The following is a 15,501-nucleotide window of genomic DNA, read 5'->3' as shown; positions in this document are numbered from 1 at the left end:
TCAAGTAGTAGAGCGCATGCTTAGCATGCACAAGGTCCTGGGTTCAATCCCCAGCACCTCCATTAGGATAAATAAACCTAACTACGCCCTCCCTCAATAAAAAGAGGGGGAAATAAGCAGTTCATGCTCAAAGTCAGCCTATAAAGCAGGGTACAAAATGCTCTTATAGAGGATAAGTAAGGGATAGCTACACTGAGACCTGAACAGAGAGCAAGCTTGCCAGGTCTTGGGGTGGAGGTGCGGGATGGACGGCGAATTTCCGGCAGAAAGGCAAGAAGACTTACATGGCTGAACTGCAAAGTGGGAGAGGGAGAAGCATTAGCAACGAGAAGGGAGCGTCAGGGAGAAGCCGGTTGGTTACAGGCCTGTGTATGAGCTAGAACTTCATGGAAACAGTCATGTGATACCATCAGCTGTATGCTTTGCAAAGAACTCGCTGGAGTGCAGAGTCGGGATGGCAGCGTGCAGGTCAAAGTGGAAAGGGAAGACCCTGCTAGTCATTCAGGTGGCCTAGACCAGGATGGCAGATGATTCACCTAAAAGGCACAGTCCACAGAACTTGCTGATGGATTGGACGAGCACGGAGAGACCAAAATGAGGCCCAGGCTTTGGCTGGAGGAGAGGCAGAGGGATTTATCAGGGGCCGGCACACAAGACAGGCAAGCTCCAGGGACGGGTTCTGAGATCAGTTTTGGAGAGATGGACTTGGAGGAGTTCAGAGGGCATAGCCGGGGAAGATGCTTCAGAAGGAGTCTACTGCAAGGAATGGGAGTCCCCCACCCTCCCTTTACCCAAAGAGGATAAACTATTAGACAAGAGGGTAAATTATGAGACAACCCTTTTTCTGAAAACTCCAAGTATCCTGGGAAAAAAAAAAAATCAGGGCTTCCAGAAAAATCCACAGGCGGCAGCAGCTGCGCATGCGCGGTGAGAGTACGGCTGGTGGGGGGGGGGGACGACCTCACTCCAAGGGGAGGGCGGAACTTCCGCTGCGGCCGGAAGAAGCTTTTCTCTTCGACGACGAGAATGTGGGCAACATGGCGGCGGCTCGTGGTCCCCGTTTGCTGTCCCGGAATTTGAAGCAGTTACACTAAAGACAGAAAGCTGCTGTGCAGCCTCCCGCCTCCGCGGCCCTCACTCTCCGGCTGGAGGACGCCGTGTGTGTTGCTGTGCGGGTTCCTCGGGCCTCTCACCCCAAAGCTGCCTCCAGCTTTTCTCCTCACCCCCAGGCCAAGTCCGGAAGGGCCTCGTGGTTCTTCCTCGTGGACGCTCCAAGCTTCATGTTTTCTTTCCAGGGACTAAGCGAACACTGAGCCATGGAAATTCTGTGCAAGGTGCGTAGGTAATTTCAGTGTTTCTAGTACATGCGTTTTTAAGTGAAAAATTAAATGTAAAATTAATAGTAATGTATATATGCTGCTTATCAGATACATTTTGTAATTATCAAGATAGTTTATAGTCCTTATGTGTGTGTGTATGTGTGAGAGAGAGAAATCTTTAAATCTGATGTGTATTTTATGCTTGAACCATGTCTCCATTTGCACCGACCACATTTCAAGTGCTCTGTAGCCACATGTGGCCGGGGGTGGTGGTAGCGGGTCTAGACCTTCCAGTCCAGGGAGCTCTTAACAGCAGTGATCAGCTATCGCTGACATGTACTGAGCCCTGGCTGAATACCAGGGACCATGAAAAGCACTTTATGTGCAGTATAATGGGGATAAGCACAGATTCCTAGGCCTCAGTTCTGGCACCAGCACTTAGTAAATTAGGCCGGTTGTTTAACGTCTCTGTGCCTCAATTTCTGGCTGTAAAGTGGGAATGATAATGATACGGTCCAAATGTTTGTGTCCCCCTTAAATTCATATGTTGAAAACCTAACTCCTAAGGTGATGGTATTGGGAGGTGGGGACTTTGGGAGTGATTAGGTAGTTAAGGCAGAGTCCTCACAAGCGGGTTAACGCCCTTTTCTGTATAAAAGAGGCTCCAAAGAGCTCCCTTGTTTCCGTGTACCACATGAAGACACAGTGAGAAGCTGGCAGTCTGCAACTCAGAAGGCCTTCAGCAGACCCCAAGCGTGCTGATGCCTTGATCTTGAACTTCCGAGCCTCTAGAAGTGCGAGAGAGAAATTTGTGGTTGCTGAGCCAGCTGGACTAAGACGAGTTGCTTCTGTACTTTGCTAGAGACAGCCAGCTGGACTAAGACGAGCTGTAATACAGAGCTAGGGTTGCTGAGGGAGTTTAGTTAGCAGGTGTTCAAACGGTGCCTAGAACAGAGCCTGCCGTGGTCTGTATGTGCTGTAGAGATTTTTGTGATTACTCTTGTCCTAGATCACACAGCTTTCAAAGAGGGCACTGTGATGGACTTTGAAAACTGTCCGTTGGATTTCCAGCTGGAAGCTCTTGGTGACCCTACCAAGGGCAATTGATCTGAATGGTGATGAAAAACCAAAACTGGTCTGCTCTGGGGGAGGTGGGGAGGTGAGTAGGCAGTGACGTGAAGATCTCGATTTTCATTTAGTATCCATGGTTCCTTTAAAACCCAGACCAGAAGCACCCTATGGGCACCTGCCTTATCTGCGCTACCATAAATTGAACATCTGCAAGTCTCACTAACACCCTTCACAATACTGTTCAGTAGCACTGGGTGACTGTCATCAGAGAGCACAATTGAGAGCACCAAGACACTGTAGAGAGAACAGCAAAGGGGCCTCATGGCAGGTCCACGTTTAGATAACAGAGCAAGGTAATGGGGGGAGGTGGATAAAAGAGAAGGAGGAATAAAAGAGTGGTGGATGGATAATGAGGTATTGCTCCAGTTGCTAAGTCCTGACCGTCTGTGGCCTGTGCCTTTTGTTCACAGTACATCTAAGAAGATGCTTAATAATCTTAGAAATGACTACCTTTTATTAACTTTTTATTTGGAAATAATGATGAAGTTATATAAAAGTTACAAGAATAGTACAAAAAGTTCCCAATATCCTTTACCCAAATTCACCAATTGCTAGCATTTTGCCGCATTTACTGTATATTCTCTCTCTGAACCATTTGAGATTAAATTGCTTACATCATGTCCCTTTATCCCTAAATACCTCAGTGTTCATTTTCTAAGAAAATGGACCTTCTCTAATATAATGGCAATACAGTTATCATATTCAAGAAGTTTTATATTGATACAATACTCTTACCTAATCTACAGTTAGAACCAGGGGAAAATGAAAGAAAAGGCAGAACCAGAGGGCAGATGAATGACGAGTGTTGCTCCGTGTTCCAGCTTCACTGTCTCAACTTCAGAGCGACTTTTTTCTGGTCCAATATCCAATCCGCTATCATGCTTTGCATCTAGAAATAACTTTTTCTTTATCAACTTGAACGTTTTGGACTTTCAGCACTAAATATCCATTGGCCTAGTTCATAGATGCTAGGAATGTAGTTTAAATGGAGGTATCTTAGAAATAGCAGGGATGTTAGGGTTGAAAAGAGAGCCCAGGAAAGGTAGAGCTGAACAGCTCATGTTTGCAAACCATTGTAAGGACTGAAGATGGCACAGCTGAGTCCTTGGGGACGTGTTCTGAGTGACCTCTTTGTTCAGGTACATGACATTACCTGAGGTCACCTAAGTTACCCCTCTGTTAAGGTACTGAGGCATTAGGGATACAAGTACAAATAAACTTACCCCTGCCTGCGAAGAGATGACAGATTTCTTCACTATGAACACAAATCGCTTCAGTACAAGGTGGTAAATGATGTAAACTCCAAGACCGCTGTGCTCACCTGCAGCATCATAGTGGGCCCCTGGTTCATTTCATTCTGGATACTTAAAAGCCTTTGGCGTGAGTCTCGCGGCCTCAGCTCTGCTGCTTACCACCGCAGAGCGCTAGCTTCTCATCGTAGTATTTGGAGGGGCTTCTTGTCGTGTGTCCAGCTGTGTCCTGAGTCGCAGATTCCTTCTTCCTTCTTTCGGCCTGTTCTTTGAAACCTCCCTCCCTGGATCAATTCTATTTGGATCAGGCTCTGAGTTTCAAAAAATCTAGGCTTAGTCAGCCCAGCTCATATAAAGGGCACAGATAACAACTGAAGTCCTTCAGCAATGTAAGGATGGCCCAAGACAGCTCACGGACAGTTTCAGCAAGGAATTAGAAAACTCCAAGGAAGAATATGGAACTTCAAGGTTGAGGGTAGGTGTCCAAAAACATTGACAAGTGTCAAAGGGAGTTCATGCTAATGTGAAAATTCCAGCTGAATTTTTTAAATATTTCCTTTGTCTCGTGAGAAACCAGAAAATCATGAGTCCTTTTTGCTCGTAGAGAAGAACATTGCTGAAGAGGTATTTTAGCCTTTATCTTACATCTTTTTAGATTGTACGTGGAGTAACTTGGGTGGCATGTATTTCGTGATGGAATTTCTATCTGCGTTTCTACCAGAGTGGGTCTTCTTGGTGAATCATCAGGAGGAGAGAAGCTGAGTTCTGATGCTTCCTGCTGGCACTCCAAGTCTGCACGACTGAAACAAGTGTTACCCTGGTAGCAGGGTGCCAGGGAAGAGAAAATTAAAAATATAAAATGTCAGTACTCCTCAAGTTAAGTGGTGTCGGTGCAAAAAATACAATCAAGCATCATTTATCTAATGTTGTTTTGTTCGATGTGCCATGGAAATTTTTCAGGAAGCTAAAGTTTGTAGTATAATGACAAAACTTAGCAAGTACTGAGCATCAGGAGGGGACTGACTCTCAGCACAAGAGAGACTTGCTTTTGCTTGGGGATGGAAGTGCTCCATCTTGGTCGTGGTGTTGGCTGCACAGCTGTAAACATCTGTCCTAAGTCATGGCACTTAACACTGCTAAGGGTGAGTTTTATTGTATGTAAATTCTGCCTGGATAAACCTGCCTCTTAGAAGGAGGGGAAAGTGATTAGGACACAGTCAAGAGAGTGAAACGACAACCTACAGAATGGAGGGAAGTGTTTGCAAATCATATATCTGATAAAAGTCTAGTTTCCAGAATATATAAAGAACAATTCAACAACAAAAGACAAATCATTTTAAAGTAGGCAAAAAAAATGGTGGTTCCTCAAAAAGGTAAACATAGAATTACCATACGACCCAGCAGTTCCACTCCTAGGTGTATGTACTCAAAAGAATTGAAAACCAGTAGACAGAAAGTTTGCACGTGAATGTTCACAGCAGCACCAGTCACGATATCCAAAAGGTAGGAACAACCCAGATGCCCTTCAGCGGCCAAATGGATAAGTGTGCTGTGGTCAGCACACACAGCGGGGTGCTGCTGAGCTGTAACAAGGATTAAAGCATGGGTACGTGCTGCACCATGGATGAACCTCAGAAACACGCCAAGTAAAGAAGCCACATGCAAAAGGTCACATATTACGTGATTCCATTCATACGAAATACTCGGAATTTAAAAATCCACAGAGACAAAATGCAGATTGGTAGTTGCCAAGCCCAGAGGAAGGGGAGAAAGAAGAGTGACTGCTTAGTGGGCACAAGTTTTCCTTTTGGGATAATGAACATGTAGACAGAGGTGGTGGTTGCACAACATTGGGAATGTGATAAATGCACCAAATTGTTTGCTTTAAAATGGTCAATTTCATGTTATGTGAATTTCACCTCAATAAAAATTTTTTGAATGTTTTAAGGAAAAAATTACAGCATTATTGATAATAGTTTTTCCAAAGTATGTTGTGTTCTTCCCAGCTTTCGTTCTTACAGTATCATTGAGAACTATGGTGGGGTCTCAACTGGGGCCTGTTCCAGAGCTCTGAGCTGCCAGGACGGTTGACGCTGATGAGTAGCCGTGTTTGCCTGAGAACCCGGGAGACCCCTGGGGAGAAGTAGCAAAAAGAAACAATAGGACTCTAGGTCCCTGGACCATGGAGATGGTGTCTTTTAAAGAGAGGGGACCGATGCCCCAGCTCCTGACTGTCTGTGAAACTCACAAGGCCAGGCATTCTCCAGCTGGGAGGGCTCTGCGTTCCTCTGCACTGACCAGGCAGCCGAGTTGACTCAAACTACAATTGTGGTCCTAGGCAGCACCCCTCAAATGCCCTTGGAGCTGCCCCCTGCGAATTTGTTGCAAGTAACATGGTAGAAGGAACTGAAGAACTTTAAAAATAACTGCACCTACGGTTGGGCAGTGAGCGAAGCTCTGTGAGCACTCCAAAGCCACGTTGGCTGAGGTGAATGGAGGGAGAGGTGTCTACTGCAGGGACAAAGCCAGGCCCCAGCACTGGACGTGCACCTCAAGAGGAGCCGTGAGACAGAAGCAGGTGAGAGGCAAGTAATAGTGGTCCCCAGTCTCCAGTCTTTGAAGCAGTGAGGAGTGCAAAATTGTCCTGGCACTAAGCCACCTAGAGCCTAAGAAACTGGGGAGACACCAGGACCACCAAAGTCTTGTTTAACTGACTGGCATCTAAGAGGAAAGCAAGAAGACCAAGGAAGAGTGGGCTCCAGGGGCAGGGCCCGGTGGGATCTCAAGTGATGGCCATTGCCCACGACTGTGTCTTGGGAAGATTAGGATTCTCAAGACAGGTTCCCCTCTCCTACACTGCTGGTGGGAATGCAGTTTGGTGCAGCCACTATGGAAAACAGTGTGGAGGTTCCTCAAAAGACTAGGAGTAGACGTACCATATGACCCAGGAATCCCACTCCTGGGCTTGTATCCAGAAGGAAATCTACTTCAGGATGACACCTGCACCCCAATGTTCATAGCAGCACTATTTACAATAGCCAAAACATGGAAACAGCCTAAATGTCCATCAACAGGTGACTGGATAAAGAAGATGTGGTTTATTTATACAATGGAATACTACTCAGCCATAAAAACCGACAACATAATGCCATTTGCAGCAACATGGATGCTCCTGGAGAATGTCATTCTAAGTGAAGTAAGCCAGAAAGAGAAAGAAAAATACCATATGAGATTGCTCATATGTGGAATCTAAAAAACAAAAACAAACAAACAAAAACAAAGCGTAAATACAGGACAGAAATAGACTCACAGACAGAGAATACAGACTTGTGGTTACCAGGGGGGTGGAGGGTGGGAAGGGATAGACTGGGATTTCAAAATTGTAGAATAGATAAACAAGATAACAAGATTACACTGTATAGCACAGGGAAATATACACAAAATGTTATGATAACTCACAGAGAAAAAAATGTGCCAGTGAGTGTGTATATGTCCATGAATGACTGAAAAATTGTGCTGAACACTGGACTTTGACACAACATTGTAAGATGATTATAAATCAATAAAAAATGTTAAAAAAAAAAAAAAAAGACAGGTTCCCCTCAAGTGTCAGATCAACCTGGAAGGAGTGGAAGGAGTGCCTCGTTATACCCCTGGGCTCTACTTGACCCTGGATCAGCTAGGATGAAGACTCAGAAGGAATGTGTATCCAAGCTGGACGTAGCCCAGAGATGGAAAGAAACACTTATCCTTTGATGAACAAAACAAGTCAAGATTCAGAAGGGGTTTCACAGGTGGAAGCTGGACCAAAATTAAGAAATGTAACAGGAATGAATGTAAAGACTCGGATTTCTTTTTCTTTTCTTTCTTAAAATACAGTTAAAGGATAGCAGCAGAAATGGTATGATGTGCCCACTAAGTGCTGGAAATTTGACTGGCATTGTTTCCTCTCATCCTCACAACTGTCCTGTAAAATAGCAAATAGGAAAACTGAAGCCCCAAGAGGTTCAAGGAATTTGCTCAAAGTTACATACTGTAAATGTGAAGCAATGCTACTCTAGGTCCGCAGACCTCCAAAATCCATTCTCCTGTTTTCCACAAACAGTTCCAACAGAATAAACCTTAACCTAAGCACAGTTCATGTGAGAAGGACCTGGGGCTCCACTTGACCATAAGTTTTTAAAGATTGTGTAGACTGAAGGCTACATCAATTGAAATACAGGGTCCAAAACCTCAGGGATATAACCATCCCCCTGTACTTCAAGACTCCGTTGGAGCATTTGAGTCCCAGGCTTGAGAAGGAACTGAGTGCCTCAGAGTTGATTGATCAGTCTCAGTCCCTCTGAAGACTGACTTGGATCCAGAATCCAGGAATCTTAACCAACAAGAACAACCCCTGGGGAAATCTTAGAAACAAGGCGCCCCCTGGTGGTCCTCTTGACCAGGGACCATGGCCCCATTCCGGAGTATTCTGTTCACCTACTGGGATGCACCAAGCAGTTCTTTTTATCTCTATTTTTTAAATTATGTTTTCATCGTTGAAATTATTTTCATCTTAGCCCTTGTGATTAGTATGTTGTATTTCAGAAACTATTTTTATATACTTATTTACCATTGCATTCCAAGTTCAAAACTTGGTAGTAGAATTAAACCTAGAATTAAAATTTCAGCTCTTTACCGTGAGTTTCTCATGAAGAAACAACAACAACCCAGCAAGAGAATCCAAGCCCATCTCCCGCTCAGTGGAGAACTTTTCGAGCTTTATTTAAATTAACATTGTCATGATGCTTTTGATGGGGAATGTTTATTTCACAAAGAAGAGGATGAATACATTACAAGGGAGGTTAATCATTTCCTATAAGTAACTTACGTTATCTTAGCAGCCTTAGGGTAGTCTTCAGCTCTGAATGAGTATTTTGTTATTTATATTATCCACTGTATGGCCTGTTTATTCTCTGTGAAAATAACTTGCAGAGTTTTTAGTTCCCGTGAATGATTTTGCTTATTTGCTTTTGAGCATTGATCAGCCACGAGTTCTAAAATAAACACGTAATTTATTTTGAGTTTTAAAAAGCAAAGAGAAGCAAAATTAATTAATTTGCCAATCTGCTACCATCAGTGAATCTTAAAGTACATATAAATCATCACAATTCTGAATAATTCTTTAGGTTAATGGTTGGTAAACTTTCTATAAAAGGCCAGAGAGGAAGTATTTTAGATTTTGCAGGCCAGAGAGTCTCTCCCACAGTTACTAGACTCTGCTGTTACAGCAGAAAAGTTTTCAGAGACAATATGTAAATGAACAGATGTGGCCATGTTCCAATAAAACTTTATTTACAAAACCAAGTGGCAGGCCAGATTTGGCTTGCATGCCATAATTTGCTAACGTAGTGAACAGTTTTTCTTGATTGGCGCCTTCCATTTTGGAAAACAATTCTGGAAAATTCATACTAAGAACGCCTAATAATAATGCAGACTTCTCAATTCTGTTCCTTTGTAATAGTATTTACTTGGTGTTTTCCTGATTTTTATTGAAAAGTATTTATAAAGAAATATAATATTTTAATTATTATATAAATATATAAAATCTTAATATTTTGATCGCATCTGAGTAAGTTACAATAGTTATACCTTGTCACATGGTATGTAAGTCACCTTTATAGATTAGTTACAAAAATTTACCATCCCTTTGTTTTTGGTTATTATTATCTGGCCAGCCTCCTAACAGACATGAAAATGATGAAAACATCATTCTCTTCTACTTGTAGAAAGTCTTGCTCTCCCAGGCATATGGTCTGGTTATTATTTAAAAGTTTGAGACAAGTACTTTTTTTTATATTTTCATTCTAACGTCTGTCTTGCTCTATATAAAACAATGTAAAGAATTCTGTGAATTTTATTAGAAGGGTTATAAGCTTTGTGGCTGATATATGCCTACATTATTTGCATTTAATTTAATTAGAGTTTTGAAGAGAATGCTGTAAAATCAGATTTAGTGTTTTTATGTTATTTGAAATTTGTTTTCCATCCATTTCACGGCACTAATAATCAAGGATCTTATTTTTGAAAGCAGTTTATATAGCTATATTTTGATGTTTTAAAAATTGTCTAGAGGATAAGAGCAAAGGGAAAAAAATCAAGATTTGTGCCTTTTGTGGGGACAGGGTACAACTCCACAGTAGAGTGCCTGCTTAGGGTACACAGGTCCTGGGTTCAATTCCCCAGTACCTCCATATGAGTAAATCACCTAATTACACCCCCCTGTCCCAGGAAAAAAAAATTTAAAATAAAGTAAAAAAAAATTTTTTTAATTTGTGCCTTTTGATTTTTTTTAATGTTTCAGTTAATGGATTTTTAGCTGAATTTTCCTTTATAAGATCTTCATTTTGAACCGTACTTTTCCCTCATGAATAAACCGGAATATCTTTATTTTGAATTTATATATTGCTGAGTGACCCAGTTTCTTTATGAATCTTACAGGTGGGGTGTGTATCAAGCAGAATCATTGTTAAATGCAATTATGTATTCATTTTGCCCCAGAAAACCTCCAGCCTGACTACTCTTTGACCAGACAGCTATCAACCATGATCTGTCAACAGCGGCTGGAGTTCTGGAAGACACAGGTTAGAATATCTTAATCCTAGCTTTCTCTTTTCTCAATAGCTAATGGGATTTCACTGGAAGAAATTTGGCAATGAAGTGAATAGGAGAAAAAGGGTAATTTTCCCCATGTGTGAATTAAACCTGACAATATAAGGCAGGTCCATGCTTTCCCTTTCTGTTAGAACTTTAATTTCAGCATATGTGTGTAACTTACAAAACTGACCGTGCAGCCGTGAATGTCCTAGCAGAAGGGAAGGGGTTCTAGAGCTTTCTGTCGTCTCATCGCTACAGGCAGGCATCCTTTGGTTTTCTAGACCCAAGTGGGGATAAGAAGTCAACTCAGTATTCCAAGGGAAGCCTAAACAGAAGGTTAACCCTGGTAAGAAGCCAGCATTTGTCTTAAGGCCCCAGTCTCTATGTCCTGGTGTCCAGAAGCAGTTCCAGAACCAGCAGAAGTCTTGACTGCTACCAGAGACACGGGGATGACTGCCAGGGATGACGCAGCGCCGCAAGACCGCCAGCTGGTTTACTCGGTGCTCAGCTGTCAGAGCAAAAGACTGTTCCACTTTCTTTTGAAATACTTTACAGATACAGAGTGAGATGAAATGATATATGCCTAAGAAGAAACATTGAAAGTTGTTTTAATGGAGCACTGAAATAAGGGTAGCTGTTTCATTTAAAAAAAACGGATAGCATGAACCGTTGGGTGCACAGCTACAGCTCTGCGTGCCCCGCCGGGCCAGGCGGCCTCTCCAGGCTGCGGTCTCCGCCAGCTCCGGTCTGGAAACCCTGCCAGGGACACGGGCCCCTCTTCTCTCAGGGCACGTATTGGTTTTGGCGGAGATGTGGAACCACCTAGCCAGGTGAAGCAATTAACGGTACATTTCTTAAAACATTAAATTTCAAATGATTTTAACTAGGAAATATACTCCCGAGTTCAGCATTGTCCAGGCTTCCCTCATCTACACCCACCTTTACAATTTTTGCTGTGTCCCTGTATCATTATTTACTTTACATTTTTCCGTTACTGAACTTATTTATTTTACCTAAGTAGATTTGTTGTAAAAGAGAGCTTTGTGAAATTACTGTGGGTGGAAAAACCAGTATCACTTGCCTGGAACAGAAAGTCACCCTGTGAAATGACTGAGTAGCTGTCAGGTGTGCGGGCCCATCACGCCCATTCTGTTCCTCTCGTCTCCTGCCTGGCTCCAGACCACATTGCCTGAAATTCTACTAAGATGAAAGCCCCTGCGATAAACATAAGAACCTGCCGTCTGAGGACTTCATTCTCCGGAGTTAGAATGGCCTGAATGGGGGGGCTGTAGCCCTCACCGTGGCTGTGGGCTGCTTTGGGCACAGGGCCTTCGGAGTCCCTGCTTTCCACCTAATATTCTCAGAAGCCCTGTTTGTCCACCCCTGTCGGGGGACCAAGTCCTCCTCTCCCCATGGTCGGACCTTACCCCGTGGCCGCAGCTCTCCTCTGGCCAGTACTCTTCCCTGCGTGTCCCCTGCTATCTCCAGCCTCTCTCTCTACTGACCTTGATCTGGCCTACGATAATTCTTCCCTGAATTCTCCTGGCTTGGGACATCCTTTGAAGCTCATGCATGCCATCCACCCCAAGGATCTTGCAAAGAGATGTCAGGTGTGAAGGCCCAGGGGCTGCCCTGTCCTCCACAGATAACTGAAGGTGCTCCCAGAAAAGCCTTAATTTCTAAATACCAGGTGTTTCTGGGCCTTCCTGCCCATCTCACCCCACACCTCTCTTTAGCACTTGTGCCCTGTGAGCCAGGTTTTCCTGAAGCATCTTCTGCATTTATTGAACATTTAGGAAGCCCATCCTGTGCTCTTAATCCTGTCCCTCCATCCATCCTCTTCCCCCCTGAGGTGGGAAGTCCCCAGGAACCTACCCCTGGTCCTCAGTGCAATCCTCTCCCACCTCTTGGCAGGAAGATGTCATCTCCAGTTTTCACTACATCAGAGCTCAAGCAAGTTATTTAAACTTCTTGAACCTCAATTTTCTTATCTATGAAGTGGGGATAATCCTGGTTCCTAGATCAGTGGACTTTTTAAAGGTGTGGATAACTTGGTGCATGTACAGTACTTGGAGTGACGCCCAGAATTGGGTAGATACTCAGTAGATGACAGCTGGTACCCACCTGCCATATGTGATACACAAGTCTGCATGGCCTGCACTTGACCCTGGGAGAGGCCCTCACGTGCGTTTCCAGATTCTCTCAGACTCCTCCTCCCAACACTAGCGTTCAGCACGTATTTACCAACTGCTTCCTGGGTGTTGCTGCTACTGAGTGTCTCACTTAAGACCTGAGGGCCGGGCCAGTGGCACTCAGCCTCGCAGCACTGAGCGCCTTGCCTTAAATTCTCGGTGGATGAGTGGGTATCAGCCTCTGCCAATAAGAAAGAAAATCAGGCATCAAGAGGAAGCTTCCTGATAACAATTAATACAACATCTAGACAAATAATCATGCTGTAGACAGAAGTTTAAAGAGTTGCAGTAACTCTGCACAAGTAGAAAAGGGGAAGATTTCAAAATGCATTGGAAGAGTTCATGCTTTCATAGACTAACTCAGCCTCTGAGTAGTGCCGTTACAGGTCCCGTGATTTCCCTGCTTCTGCATTTTTACCAAGTTTTCTTACAGCATGAAAATATAGGCATTTCCATTTGGACAGATTTACAGCGATCTGAAATAGCAGTAGAAAAATGGTATATTTTATTTCCTTCTGGTTAAATTGGTCTATTTTAATATACTTTATGAATAAAAGAAAGAGCTCTTATTAATGATGTTAAGAAAATTATATTTTTATTAGATTATATTTTATTAAATGCAGTTAGTGAATTTATTTTCTTGATGTATTTCTTGTAAGTATATTTCTTCTGAGTGCATTCAAAACCCATGTAACTTAATTGTGTTACTGTAATTGCCTCAATATCATCTCAACTAAGAGGTAGAAGTCTTTGCACAGAAGCACAGCGGAGCACTTCGGAGCGCCTGGGTGTTTGTTCTGCATGTTGTGTCGGCCTTTTCACTGTGTTGTTATGTCTCACAGGACGTAATTTGCCTAGTAATACAGATAAACTCTTGTAAAAGTTATCCAGGTCATTTCTGGGTTCTGTGGAGGTACTCTGTGAGTCCTGGGACCTAATCCTGATTTTTTATTCCTGTTTTTACTGTATTACCTTTACTTTTTTCTTAATACAAAGTATTACCTGCTAATTATGCGATATTTGGAAATACAGATAATGAAGGAATTCAGTCAATTAGAACCTCACCACGTAGACCCCTAAGTCCCCCTACTGAGCAAGGAACTACCACTGTTGACAGTCTTTGTGTAACCATACATACTTCAATAATTTTTTTAGCAAGTACGATAATAAATTCATGTATTCTCTGTTTTCTTACCTACTTTTCCACTTTTTTCCCACTAAACACGGTCAGCATTTCCCTTATCATGAGATACTCTTCTCCATCACCATTTTTTTTTATATTGAGGAAAAATTTACATAACATAAAGTTAACCATTAACCATTTACTATTTTAAAAGCAGGCAGTTCAGTGGCATTTAGTGCATTCACAACGTTGTGCAACCATCACCTCTTTCTAGTTTCAAAATATCTTCATCACCCCAAAAGGAAACCCTGGGCTCTGTAAGCATTCACTCGCCGCCAACCTCCTCCTCCCAGCCCCTGGTGACCACTAGTCTGCTGCCTGTCCCTGTGGATTTGCCTACTCTGGACATTTCATATAAACAGAATCATACCATGTGTGGCCTTTTGTGTCTGGCTTCTTTCACTTAGCATCATATTTTCAAAGTTCATCCACGTTGTAGTGTGTTATCAGTGCCCCATTCCTTTTTATGGCTGACGACGACTCCATTGTTTGGGTAGACCACAACTTGTTTGCCCATTCCTCTGCTGGTGGACATTTGGATTGTTTCTACCTTTTGTCTGTGAAAAGTGGTACTATGAATGGACGTTCCAGTGTTTGAGTCCCTGTTTGCAATTCATTTGGGCAAATACCTAGGAGTAGAGTTACTGGGTTGCATAATAATTCTGTTTAACTTTTTGAAGAACCACCAAACTCTTTTCCACAGATGTGGACCCATTTTACATTCCCAGCAGCAGTATCTGAAGATTCCAGTTTCTCCAGCCCTCACCACAAGGCGTCGTTCCCCAGCTGTTTGATTACAGCCATCCTGGTGGGTGTGAAGTGGCACCCCGCTGTGGGTTTGACGTGCACACGCCTCCCGGCCTCATCTTGAATGTCTGCAGGCCGTGCCGTCGTGGAGGGTGTATATTCCTAGTGTTCTGATGGTAGATGTGTAATTAATAATTTTCTGTTTTTATAAACAGTGCTGTAGTGAACATCTTCCTACCACAATCTTTAAACAAATTCATTATTATGTCTTTAATATATATTTCTAAAAGTGCATTTGTTGGAACAAAAATAAAGCTAAGGCTTTGGACATGTATTGACAAATTGCCTTCAAAAATAGATCAACTTTATACTTCCTGCCATATCTGACCAGTTTCTTGTAAGTTACTCATTTCTGCCAAAACAGGTAACAGGCTTTTGGAAGAAATTACTGCCTGCGTTAAAACCTGCTGGCACTAAGCCTTCAGAGATTTTTGTCACTTATTTTCACATATGGATTTTTCCCTATCCTTTGCTAAAACAGACAATCATTACTGTGTTTTAAACATGTCTGAGAGATATGACACTTTCTTAAATGTATGTAAAAAGCCCTTTATCAGGACAGCTCAATTTATGAACAGTCGAGTATAACTTTTGGGTTGTCCAGGTTCAGTAATATGGCTTGAGCAATAACTCATCGATTAAATCCTAAAACTAGATATTTCATTTGTTCAGTCAGATGCCACTCCTGAAACTCCACTATTTCTACTCTCTAGAGGCAGTACCTGCTCTTCCCTCTGCTGTGTGACCATCGTAATGTTGGACGTCTTTAATTTTTTGTTAAGGCGATGGTGGTTTATGTATTTTTACCTTTAGGACAGTGAAGCTCCTCTGATGACCTGATTTCCCTTCGTGGAACATAAAGTAAACTAGTGCATGGAGTTGATAACTTGTGTCACTCTTTACCAAAGAAATGCTATTTCATGCAGCTTGAAAGTTCTACATATAATTAGGGAATTGAAGAAAAAATATTCTGTGAACAAGAT

The 15,501-nt window shown here is 42.7% G+C and overlaps 1 long non-coding RNA gene across 1 annotated transcript; it reads left to right on the top strand.

Moving 5' to 3' along the window:
• Positions 1-953: 953 nt before the first annotated feature.
• On the top strand, positions 954-14,858 carry LOC123617900 (uncharacterized). The gene is made up of 3 exons (XR_006726179.2): positions 954-1,334; positions 10,241-10,323; positions 14,415-14,858. It is a non-coding gene; the product is annotated as an uncharacterized LOC123617900 (long non-coding RNA).
• The last annotated feature ends 643 nt before the right edge of the window (positions 14,859-15,501 follow it).

The sequence above is a fragment of the Camelus bactrianus genome, chromosome 19, assembly GCF_048773025.1.
Source record: "Camelus bactrianus isolate YW-2024 breed Bactrian camel chromosome 19, ASM4877302v1, whole genome shotgun sequence".
Classification (NCBI taxonomy): Eukaryota; Metazoa; Chordata; class Mammalia; order Artiodactyla; family Camelidae; genus Camelus; species Camelus bactrianus.
The sequence above is the reverse complement of the archived record's forward strand: the minus strand, read 5'-3'. Positions and strand labels throughout refer to the sequence as shown.